We start from the raw sequence: 11,299 nt of genomic DNA, 5'->3' as shown, positions 1-11,299 counted from the left end.
TGATGAATCTATGGCTAGTAAAATAGTTTATAAACCATATAGAAGTTGGAATACAGTAGGTTTAACACCATATAAATAAATAATGAGTTCATTACAGTACCTTGAAGTGGTGTTGTGTTTTCTTTCGCTAACGGAGCTTACGAGTTTTCTGTTAAGTTTTGTGTTGTGAAGTTTTCAAGTTTTGGGTAAAGATTCGATGGACTATGGAATAAGGAGTGGCAAGAGCCTAAGCTTGGGGATGCCCAAGGCACCCCAAGGTAATATTCAAGGACAGCCAAGAGCCTAAGCTTGGGGATGCCTCGGAAGGCATCCCCTCTTTCGTCTTCGTTCATCGGTAACTTTACTTGGAGCTATATTTTTATTCGCCACATGATATGTGTTTTGCTTGGAGCATCAATTTATTTTGTTAGGATTTGCTTTCTGTTATTTAGAAAAATGTTTTTCATCTTTTATTTCAATAAAAGTGGCATTGATAGCCTTTACTATGCCTATGTTAGAAGTCCGCATGTTGCTGTTTGAAAACAGAAAGTTTACCGCTGTTGCGATAATTCCCTAGAAAATTCAGAATGTGATAAAATGTTGAAACCTTTTGCATATTAAGCTCTGATAAATTTAATACAGTGGGAATTTTATTTCATAATTTTTGGAGCTAGGGAAGTATGGATGTTGTTGCATTCTTTACAGACTGTCCTGTTTAGGCAGATTGCTGTTATGTTTGCAGTGTTTGCATATGTTTGCTTCTTTAATGATTCTATTTGAGGATAGGACTATTAAATATGCATAGGCATTTAGTATGCAATGTTGAATAATAATATTAGCGATTTGCTAAAGTAGAGTATGATAAGGTTTTGGCAATGGTTTATACTAACTTATCTCACGAGTCCTTGTTGAGTTTTGTATGGATGAAGCTTTTGAGATTTAGGGAGACCGTGATATGAGAGGAATTAAGGAGACACAAAAGCTCAAGCTTGGGGATGCCCCGGTTGGCATCCCACCTTTCTTCTTCAACAACTATCGGTTAGTTTTGGTTGATCCTAAGTTTTTGCTTCTTCACATGATGCTTGCCATTCTTAGAATGCCATTTTCTTTTGTTTTGCTTGCTGTTTGAATCAAGTATCAAGATCTGAAATTCTTAAATGTTAGAGAGTCTTCACATAGTTGCATAATTATTCAACTACTCATTGATCTTCACTTATATCTTTCGGAGTAGTTTGTTGTTGCTCTAGTGCTTCACGTATATCTTTTAGAGCACGGTGGTGGATTTGTTTTATAGCACCTATTGATCTCTCATGCTTGACTTAGATTATTTTGAGAGTCTTAAATAGCATGGTAATTTGCTTAAATAATCCTAATATGCTAGGTATACAAGATTAATAATAAAATCCTCTTATGAGTGTTTTGAATACTAAGAGAAGTTTGATGCTTGATGATTGTTTTGAGATATGGAGGTAATAATATCAAAGTCGTGCTAGTTGAGTAGTTGTGAAATTGAGAAATGCTTGCGTTGAAGTTTGCAAGTCCCGTAGCATGCACGTATGGTAAACGTTATGTAACAAATTTGAAACATGAGGTGTTATTTGATTGTCCTCCTTATGAGTGGCGGTCGGGGACGAGCGATGGTCTTTTCCTACCAATCTATCCCCATAGGAGCATGCGCGTAGTGCCGAGGTTTTTGATGACTTGTAGATTTTTGCAATAAGTATTTTAGTTCTTTATTACTAATGTTGAGTCCATGGATTATACGCACTCTCACCCTTCCATCATTGCTAGCCTCTTCGGTACCGTGCATTGCCCTTTCTCACATTGAGAGTTGGTGCAAACTTCGCCGGTGCATCCAAACCCCGTGATATGATACGCTCTGTCACGCATAAACCTCCCTATATCTTCCTCAAAACAGCCACCATACCTACCTATTATGGCATTTCCATAGCCATTCCGAGATATATTGCCATGCAACTTTCCATCATTTCGTTTATTATGACACGCTTCATCATTGTCATATTGCTTTGCATGATCATGTAGTTGACATCGTATTTGTGGCAAAGCCACCTCTCATAATTCTTTCATACATGTCACTCATGCATCATCGCAATCCCGGTACACCGCCGGAGGCATTCATATAGAGTCATACTTTGTTCTAGTATCGAGTTGTAATCATTGAGTTGTAAATAAATAGAAGTGTGATGATCATCATTTTCTAGAGCATTGTCCCAAGTGAGGAATAAAAAAGGAAAAAAAAGAGAAAGGCCAAAAAAAGAGAAGTCGCAAAAAAAGAGAAAGGCCATAAAAAAGAGAAGGCCCAAAAAAAATGAGAGAAAAAGAGAGAAGGGACAATGCTACTATCCTTTGCCACACTTGTGCTTCAAAGTAGCACCATGATCTTCATGATAGAGAGTCTCTTATTTTGTCACTTTCATATACTAGTGGGAATTTTTCATTATAGAACTTGGCTTGTATATTCCAACAATGGTCCTTCTCAAGTGTCCTAGGTCTTCGTGAGCAAGCAAGTTGGATGCACACCCACTTAGTTTCTGTTGTTGAGCTTTCATACATTTATAGCTCTAGTGCATCCGTTGCATGGCAATCCCTACTCCTTGCATTGACATCAATCGATGGGCATCTCCATAGCTCATGTATTAGCCTCGTTGATGTGAGACTTTCTCCTTTTTGTCTTCTCCACATAACCCCCATCATCATATTCTATTCCACCCATAGTGCTATATCCATGGCTCGCGCTCATGTATTGCGTGAAAGTTTATGAGTTTGAGATTACTAAAGTATGAAACAATTGTTTGGCTTGTCATCGGGGTTGTGCATGATGAGAGCATTCTTGTGTGACGAAAATGGAGGATGACTAAACTATATGATTTTGTAGGGATGAACTTTCTTTGGCCATGTTATTTTGAGAAGACATGATTGCCTAGTTAGTATGCTTGAAGTATTATTATTTTTATGTCAATATGAACTTTTATCTTGAATCTTTCAGATCTGAATATTCATGCCACAATTAAGAAGAATTACATTGAAATTATGCCAAGTAGCACTCCGCATCAAAAATTCTGTTTTTATCATTTACCTACTCGAGGACGAGCAGGAGTTAAGCTTGGGGATGCTGATACGTCTCCAATGTATCTATAATTTTTGATTGCTCCATGCTATATTATCTACTGTTTTGGATGTTTATGGGCTTTATTATACACTTTTATATCATTTTTTGGACTAACCTATTAACCCAGAGCCCAGTGCCAGTTTCTGTTTTTACCTTGTTTTAGAATATCGCAGAAAAGGAAAACCAAACGGAGTCCAATTGACCTGAAACTTCACGGAACTTATTTTTGGATCAGAAGAAGCCCAGAAGACTTGGAGTGCACGTCAGGGGATCTACGAGGAGGCCACGAGGCAGGGGGGCGTGCCCTCCACCCTCTTGGGCCCCTCGTGGCCCCCCTGACGTACTTCTTCCGCCTATATATCTCCATATACCCTAAAAACATCCGGGAGCACAATAGATCAGGAGTTCCACCGCCAGAAGCCTCCGTAGCCACCAAAAGCCAATCTAGACCCATTCCGGCACCCTGCCGGAGGGGGCAACCCCTCTCCGGTGGCCATCTTCATCATCCCGGTGCTCTCCATGACGAGGAGGGAGTAGTTCTTCCTCGGGGCTGAGGGTATGTACCAGTAGCTATGTGTTTGATCTCTCTCTCTCTCTCTCGTGTTCTTGAGGTGATACGATCTTGATGTATCACGAGCTTTGCTATTATAGTTGGATCTTATGATGTTTTCTCCCCCCTCTACTCTCTTGTAATGGATTGAGTTTCCCCTTTGAAGTTATCTTATCGGATTGAGTCTTTAAAGATTTGAGAACACTTGATGTATGTATTGTCGTGCATATCTGTGGTGACAATGGGATATCACGTGATTCACTTGATGTATGTTTTGGTGACCAACTTGCGGGTTCCGCCCATGAACCTATGCATAGGGGTTGGCACATGTTTTCGTCGTGATTCTTCGGTAGAAACTTTGGGGCACTCTTTGAGGTTCTATGTGTTGGTTGAATATATGAATCTGAGATTGTGTGATGCATATCGTATAATCATACCCACGGATACTTGAGGTGATATTGGAGTATCTAGGTGACATTAGGGTTTTGGTTGATTTGTGTTTTAAGGTGTTATTCTAGTACGAACTCTAGGGCTGTTTGTGACACTTATAGGAATAGCCCAACGGATTGATTGGAAAGAATAACTTTGAGGTGGTTTCGTACCCTACCATAATCTCTTCGTTTGTTCTCCGCTATTAGTGACTTTGGAGTGACTCTTTGTTGCATGTTGAGGGATAGTTATGTGATCCAATTATGCTATTATTGTTGAGGGAACTTGCACTAGCGAAAGTATGAACCCTAGGCCTTGTTTCAACACATTGCAATACTGTTTACACTCACTTTATCATTAGTTACCTTGCTGTTTTTATATTTTCAGATTACAAAAACTATTATCTACTATCCATATACCACTTGTATCACCATCTCTTCGTCGAACTAGTGCACCTATACAATTTACCATTGTATTGGGTGTGTTGGGGACACAAGAGACTCTTTGTTATTTGGTTGCAGGGTTGCTTGAGAGAGACCATCTTCGTCCTACGCCTCCTACGGATTGATAAACCTTAGGTCATCCACTTGAGGGAAATTTGCTATTGTCTGACAAACCTCTGCACTTGGAGGCCCAACAACGTCTACAAGAAGAAGGTTGTGTAGTAGACATCACCTGGTAGATATTTTTGTATGAGAACTCCGCGTAGGGTAAATTGTCGTCCCAACTAGATCCATAATCTAGTGCACAAGCTCTCAACATGTCCTCCAGAATCTGATTGACTCTCTCGGTCTATCCATCTGTCTGCGGGTGAAAAGTTGTGCTGAAATCTAGCCTGGTACCCAAAGTCTGGTGCAGCTGGTGCCAAAATTTTGAAGTAAACTGCATTCCTCTATCTGATATGATGGTCCTCGGAACTCTGTGCAGACATACGATCCTGGTCATATATATCTTGGCCAACTTTGCACTTGTATAGGTGGTCTTCACTGGGATAAAGTGAGCAACTTTGGTCAAACGACCCACTACTATCCAAATAGAATCATATCCCGATCGGGTCCTGGGCAATCCGGTGATGAAATCCATGTCAAGCTTGTCCCACTTCCATTCGGGTATCGGCATAGGCTGCAGTAATCCTGCTGGCTTCTGATGTTCTGCCTTCACTTTCTGACATACATCACATACGGCCACATACTCGGCAATATCTTTCTTCATTCCAGTCCACCAGAAACACTCCTTCAAATCCAAATACATCTTGGTGTTTCCGGGATGTATTGAGTAGGGCGAGTCATGAGCTTCCTGAAGTATCAGCTTCCTGATCTCTGCATTATTGGGCACTTAAACACGGTCCCCAAACCACAAGGTGTCATGCTCATCCTCCCGAAAACCTTTGGTTTTTTCCTTTGCTCATTCTCTCCTTTATCTCAGCAATTTCTTTGTCATCCTTCTGAGCTTCTCGAATCTTTCCCAATAATGTTGACTGAACCTCCATTGCTGCAACAAAACCTCTAGGGACTATCTCCAAACGAAGCTCCCTGAACTCCTCGGCTAACTCCTTTGGCAATCCTCCGCTTATGAGCGTAACTCTTCCGGCTCAAGGCGTCTGCTACGACATTGGCCTTACTTGGATGATAGTCCAGCTTCATAACATAATCCTTTATGAGCTCCAACCATCTCCTTTGCCTGAGGTTCAGCTCCTTCTATGTAAAAATGTACTTCAAACTCTTATGATCCGTGTACACATCACAACGGTTTCCAATAAGAAAATGTCTCCAGGTCTTGAGCGCATGCACTACGGCTGCTAACTCCAAATCATGCATGGCCTAATTCAACTCATGTGGTCGAAGCTGTCGTGAGGCATATGAAACAACTCTTCCGTCTTGCATAAGTACTCCTCCAAGTCCTAAGCGAGATGCGTCGCAATACACTTGGAAATCCTTGTGTATATCTGGCAAAGTCAGCACTGGGGCTGTAACCAAACGTTTCTTCAACTCCTGGAAACTTGCTTCACATTCTTCTGTCCATTTGAACTTAGTATCTTTCTTCAAAAACTCCGTCATAGGCTTTGCAATCTTGGAAAAATTCTCAATGAATCTCCGATAGTATCCCGCGAGTCCAAGAAAACTGTGGATCTCTCCAACTAAGGTGGGTGCCAACCACTCAGTGACTGACTGAACCTTGGTGGGATCCACTGCTATACCTTCTCCTGATATAACGTGTCCAAGAAATCCAACTTCCTTCAACCAAAACTCACACTTGCTGAACTTGGCATATAACTGATGTTCCCTGAGCTTCTCGAGAACTAAACGCAGGTACTCCTTGTGTTCCTCTTCATTTTTTGAGTATACCAAAATATCATCAATGAACACCACAACAAACTTATCCAAGAACTCCATGAATACCTTGTCCATCATGCTCATAAAATAGGCAGGGGCGTTAGTCAATCCAAATGACATAACCGTATACTCATATAGCCCGTACCTTGTGGTGAAGGCGTTCTTAGGTATATCCTGTTCTCAGATCTTCAACTGGTGGTATCCTGAACGCAGATTGATCTTGGAGAATACTTTAGCTCCTTGCAGCTGGTCAAATAGATCGTTGATCATCGGCAGTGGGTACTTGTTCTTGATCGTCACTTCATTCAACGCATGATAATCAACAACCATTCTTAATGATCCATCCTTCTTCTCAACCAAGAGCACTGGGGCTCCCCATGGTGAAGAGCTTCGTCGAATGTAACCTTTCTCCAATAACTCCCTAAACTGCTTCTTAATCTCCTCCAGATCATTTGCGGGCATCCGATATGGTCTCTTTGATATTCATCCGGTGCCTGGTAATAACTCTATCAAAAACTCAATGTCTCGATCTGGCGGCATGCCTGGTAACTCCTCTGGAAATACGTCTGGGTAATCCTTCACTATAGGCACTTCCTCCTGAACAACTCCTGAGAGAGAATTTACTTGGGTTCCCCTCGGCGCATGCGTGGATACATACTTGATCCCTTTTCCCTCCGGGGTGGTGAGTAGAATTGACCTACTAGCACAGTCAATATTTCCTCCATACTTCGATAACCAATCCATTCACAGTATCACATCCAATCCTTGTGACTCCAAAATTATTAGGTCTGAGGGGAAAACATGGTTACCAATGGTTAAGGGTATCCGATCGCACCATCGGTTGGCCATATACAATGCACCTGGTGAGCTTACTAACAAGGGTGTCCTAAGGGCTACGGTGGGTAACTTAACTTGTCCACAAATCCCCTTGAAATGTATGAATGCGATGCACCAATATCAAATAGAACAAGAGCGGTAAATGACTTAACCAAAAACTTACCGATAACTACATCTGACTGCTCTTCAACCTCCTCCACGTTCACGTGGTTCACTTGTCCCCTGTTGAAAGGGTTGGGCTTCTTCCCAGTGCTTCCATTGCCATTTCCGTTCTTCAACTCCGGACAATCATTGGCATAGTGCCCAGTCTTCCCGCACTTGAAACATGTAATGTGACTTTGATCCTTCTTGGCAAGGGTGGCTGGGTTAGAGCGGTTCTGATTGCTGCCTGCTCCATTCCCGTTTTTGTTCTTGGGGCCACTGTGGTTATGCGTACTTCCTCCATTGTGAGTGTGGCCTCCATGTTTATGGGTATATCCTCCCGAGTACGGGGTAAATCGAGGCTTCTGCTGGGCTCCTGAATTGTACTTCCCTTGTCCATACTTCCTTTTGCGGCTCTCAATCTGATGTTGCTTCCCTTCAATCATAAGAGCCCTGTCTACCAACTCCTGGTAGTTAGCGAATGTTGCTACCATCAACTGCATGCTCATCTCATCATTCAACCCTTCCATAAACTTCTCCTGCTTTGCGGCATCTGTGGCCACATCATTAGGGCATAGCGAGATAACTTACTGAACTCATCTACGTACTGAGCCACAGTACGATTTCCCTGGCGTAAGTTGCGAAACTCACGCTTCTTCATACTCATAGCTCCAGTTGAGACATGAGCAGTGCGGAATGCTTGCTGAAACTGATCCCAAGTGATATTTGCTATAGGGAAAGTGGTTGTGTAATTCTCCCACCATGAGGCTGCTGGTCCATCCAACTGATGTGCGGAAAAACGCACCTTCTCTGCATCTGTGCAACATGCGGTGGTCAGCTCCCTTCCAATCCTGCGTAGCCAGTCATCCGCAACTATTGGCTCGGTGCTACTGGAAAACACCGGTGGCTGCAACCTCAGAAAACGAGCTAAGTTGTCAACTGGAGGTGGTGGTGGCGGGTTGTTGTTGTTGTTGCCTTGGTTCTGGACTAATAGTTGCATCAAGGCATTCTGCTGCTGGATCAACTGGGTGAGCTCCGGTGGGAAGGCAAATTCGGGGGCACGTCTTGGAGGCATCTGATGGGTTTAGAGGGGAGAGATTAGAATAGAATGAGGTCTAGTGAGGAAACACTACCCATATGCACATGAGTCAAACACAATCATATCACACTAAATCAATTCAAGCAAGGGCATACAATCGGTCTAGAACTATCGTTACAAAAGTGCTCGGACTACTACTATATACATGGGGGAATACTACTAATCTTATGTTGGTCATCTAGAAATTTTGATCTATGGAAGACTCCATGATATCCACTCCAGCTTCGTCTTCATAATCATCATCACTATCGTCAGGGTCGGAGTCGGTGTCGTCGATGATGATGTAGTCTTCAGAACGAATTTCCTTGGGCTCATCGTCTTCTCCTCCTGGCGCGGGGTCTCCCATGAATACTCCGAGCTTCCTTGTCAGGTCGTCACTCATCTCCACTAGTATTGCGATTTCCTCCTCATATCCGTCGCGTGTAGACTTGAGTTCCTCTTCTAGCTCCATGTTCCTGGTCATCGCCTTCTTTAAATCTATCATGCTTGCGCACATCTGGTTCTCCTGTCGACGGATGTGCTAGTTTAACTCCTGGATGAAAGCTGCAATCGACCTGTCCTTCTTGGTGTTGATCTTCTCCCATTGCTCATCTCGGCACCCGCATATCTGGTAGATAGTGTCCTTCAGCTCCTGTTTGTAGACTTCTCCAATTCTTCCCATAGCAATGTGGGCTGTCATGCTCTTGCCTAGACTCCATGTGGGTGCATCAAAGGAAAACTCTATGGGCTCAGTGACTGGCGTGAATGTCCTTCCTGGAACTTGAACTCGAATCATCCAACGCTCCTCTTCTGGTAAAGTGACGGTGTAGGTCCCGGTGAAGCTTGGTATTTCGATGTTTAGGTACCTAGTGACTTCCTTCAAGTGTCGTCCAAAAGGTGTGTCTTCATTCGGTTGTAAAAACTTGTTCCTTGAGTCCGCCATCCTAAAGGGTAGAAAATGGAGAGGAGTCAGAAATGAGTAGAGAAGAGTGACCCATGGCTCATCTTAGTGGTCGTGTCCTACATTCAGCGTGTGCTCTGATACCATCTTGTAGCGATCTGACCTCAGACGGTCAAATCTCTATGTTCAGTGTCATCCCTAGATCGGTAATGCTGACACACACAGTATTTGAAGGATTTATAACAGAGTAGCAATCACACACTTATTACATCGAAAGTCTCAAAAGAGAACTTATTACAATAAATATGACTTAAGGCCATCTAGACAAGATAACAGCAGAAGACTTGGAAGATAAAGTGAGTCCATCAACTCCAACAGCATAGCTGAGTGCATGACAAACGACCTAGCGCACCTTACTCCTCGTCTGAAAAGTCTGCAACATGATATGTTGCAGCCCAAAAACGGGTCAACACATGGAATATGCTGGCAATATAACACAGTAGAGCAATGAACAGATAAATGCTATCACTATATGCATATATGGCTGGTGGAGGCTCTATGGTTATAATGTTTTTTGCGAAAAGCCAATTTTTCCCTACGACAAAGGAATATATTTTATTTAACTATCATTATGGTTGAAACATTGAGAATGGTACCCCCATCTCAATCCCAATTAAAAAGTGTACATTAGCAACCCAACAAATTAATTTAGAGTGAGAGATCAAACCAATAATTCAAGTACCAGATACTCAAGTTGTCCATAACCGGGGACACGGCTAACCATGATTAGTTTGTACACTCTGCAGAGGTTTGCACACTTTTCCCCACAAGACTCGATCTCCTCCGTTGGATTTCTCGCACTACATGGTGTTTGAGAAATGGATGACCGAGACACAATCTTTCAGAAGCATTAACTCTAACCCCGGGTAGACAGTACCAACCTACATCCCCTACATCTGCTAGCCTACCACTGGACGAGGTCATGCAACATACTCAACTATGCTAGATCCCATAATATCTTGTGGCTGCACACGGAAGTTTCTAGCATGAATAATCTTATGATCCCTTTGAGCCTGGGTGGCGGACCATAGGAGGATCACACGGTATAACCCCGGGATCTCCTAGGACAACACTGGTATAACCCCATGTGCCCAAACCAACAATCCACCCAGATGTGTATTAAAGTTGCCACCTTAAGTTGTACCATTAGTTAACAATCTCACATCTGTCATGGATACACTCAAACCCAATCAACGTCTACGAGCATAGCATGGCGATATAAGCATAACGTAGAAGTAACTCCCAAGGTTTGATAATAAAATAGGTAATAGGTTCTACCTCATTATCTACTTCCCAATACCCACAAGTTAAACACATCCTAATCATGCAGTGTTTGAGGATTGTAACTAATGCATAAAAACTGGGTATGAAAAGAGTATGATCAATGTGTTACTTGCCTTGCTGACGATCTGCAAAACCTAGTGACTCGTAGTAGCACGCTTTGCACTCCGGGAATTCTATTGCAAAAAAACAATAGCATACATAAGCACTCAAGCAAAGATGCACGGGTAAAACTCAAATAAGAAGATATAACCAGAAAGTTCAACTGAAGAACTCCGGCTTGTAAAAAGAATCAAATCAAACGGAGCAACGAAACTCAAACTACGAAAGAAACAAGATCCGTTTACTAATCTGGACTAAAGTCAAATTTTACATTAGCAAAATCTTGTTCAAGTTGGTTAAACAGAAAGAGGGCTTCGAGACGAAGATCTAGGCGCTTGTTTCACCTGATTTGGATAAACGAGCAAAAAGATAAACTAAAACGAAGATCAGGGCAGAAATCGTGATAAAAAATAATCATGGAAAAACCCTGGAAAATAAAACGAGACAAACAGGCTAACGAACGAATGTTCGCTGTCTG

Source organism: Triticum urartu, chromosome 5A, assembly GCF_056163025.1.
Source record: "Triticum urartu cultivar PI428250 chromosome 5A, HENAU_Tu73, whole genome shotgun sequence".
In the NCBI taxonomy this organism is placed as follows: domain Eukaryota; kingdom Viridiplantae; phylum Streptophyta; class Magnoliopsida; order Poales; family Poaceae; genus Triticum; species Triticum urartu.
This window is presented reverse-complemented; position numbering follows the sequence as displayed.